This window comes from Octodon degus, unplaced genomic scaffold (assembly GCF_000260255.1).
Source record: "Octodon degus isolate 3935 unplaced genomic scaffold, OctDeg1.0 scaffold00096, whole genome shotgun sequence".
Taxonomy (NCBI): Eukaryota; Metazoa; Chordata; class Mammalia; order Rodentia; family Octodontidae; genus Octodon; species Octodon degus.
Window position 1 is genome coordinate 3,128,131 of NW_004524672.1, and position 1,868 is coordinate 3,129,998.

Consider the following 1,868-nt stretch of genomic DNA (forward strand, 5'->3'; position numbering starts at 1 on the left):
GAGTTACTGTATTAAGTTGCTTGGTATTTGGTCTGTGTCACAATTTTTTTTTTTTTTTGCAGAACCAGGGGTTAAACTCAGGCCCTTGCACTTGCCAGGCAAGCACTTACTCTACTGAACTATCTCCCCGGCCTCCTGAGTAAAGTTTGAGATGCAATGTGTAAAATATAAATATAGAGATAGCTGATAGACCAACACACATGTGCTCAAAATCAATATACTCTATGAATATGAATGGGGATTAAAAATTAACTTACAGTAGATATTCAACATTTTATTTTATTCTATAGAATTAACATGGAGAAAGTAGCATAACTGTGTCATTAATGGACAGGAAATAAGTGTCCAATGTGATTACAGCTGATTTTACTGTCAGGTTTATATTTAACAAACACTTTTATAAATATTCAGCATTATCCATAACTACTAATTTTATGAGAAAACATTCACGTATCAATTTGCTATAAAAGATCAAAACAAAAGCAGCATATTAAATGTACATAGCCTATTTGAATTTAGGATCTTCATGAAATGGCAAGTGATCTCAAGCATTTCCACTTTTTAAAAAAATAGAAATGATATTATAGAAAAGTTACTTACAGGTAATTATGTATCTTGAACTTGTTTTCCAGCCATTTTAATTAATGGCATATGGAAATATTTTTTTACAAACTTGAAATATTTTAATACCTCCAGAAGTAGCATACAGAAAATAACAAAGAGCATAATTCAAAAGGCAAGAGAAATTGTAGTATATTCCTAGATGAACAATAAAGAGCTCTCAATATGATAGTTTGCTAGACTATATAAAAGGCAAGGACATTGTGGTCCTACACCTCCACTCCAGGGTAGCCTGCTTTTAATATAAAGAAGAGAGAGGCTGGATACAAGCTGCAGATGCTGCCCTTCACTTTGTTCTTCCCTGTTTTCTGCTGCAAGGAATGGCTGCCCTCTGCCATGTGACCTCTGCCTGGGAGCCAGCGAAGTCTAGACTGAAACCTCCACAAACTGAGCTAAATAAATCTTTCCTTCCTTAAATTTTGGTGTTGGGTATTTTGTCCCAGCAATGTGTGAAATATAACTGAAACAGAATTTGGTACCAGAGGGGTGGTGTCATTGCTGTGACTACACCTGATAATGTAGATTACAAGCTTTTGGAAATCGCTTATGGGAAGAGATAGGAAAGGTTTGGAGATGTTCATCCAGGAGCGTACTGCAATTTCTCTTGCCTTTTGAATTATGCTTTTTGTTATTTTCTATATGCTACTTCTGGAGGTATTAAGCACAGAGCTGGAGTGCCTTCAGCTCTCCTGCATGGGAGATTCTGGTCAGAACTCAGAAGTCCAGAATGCTGATAGAAAGCCTGCCTGTAAAGACCAGGCTGGGGAGGTTTCTGCTGAGAAGCAGGACTGTATTGGTTGTTGGACTCCAGATGATGTGTGTTATAGCTTGTCAGAAACTTTGTCTGGTTAAGCCTAAGATGTTTGATATTCAGACAGATAGTGAGGTTAAGCTTAACAGCCTAGGTTGTATGGTAATAACAATAAACTTCTCTTCTGGAGGGTTAGCAACCTAAGTTTGCACACCAAAATTAGAAGAAAAAGGAGAGCTGAAAGGAATGCCAACATTTTGGCCCTAGCCTTCCAAGGCCAATGAAGACTCAGGACATATGAGAACTTGTATTGTAACATAATGTAACTCAGTAGTGTCCCAAATTTTCTGATCAAGGAGATTATGAGGCCAAAGAGGAAAGTGATCGAAGATGTAGATTGTGCCTAAGGAGAGTCACATGGAGAGAAAACATTCTCTCAGGCTTTCACAGAGAGCACATTGGCCAAGCAATGGCCGTGACTCATCCACATGGCTGA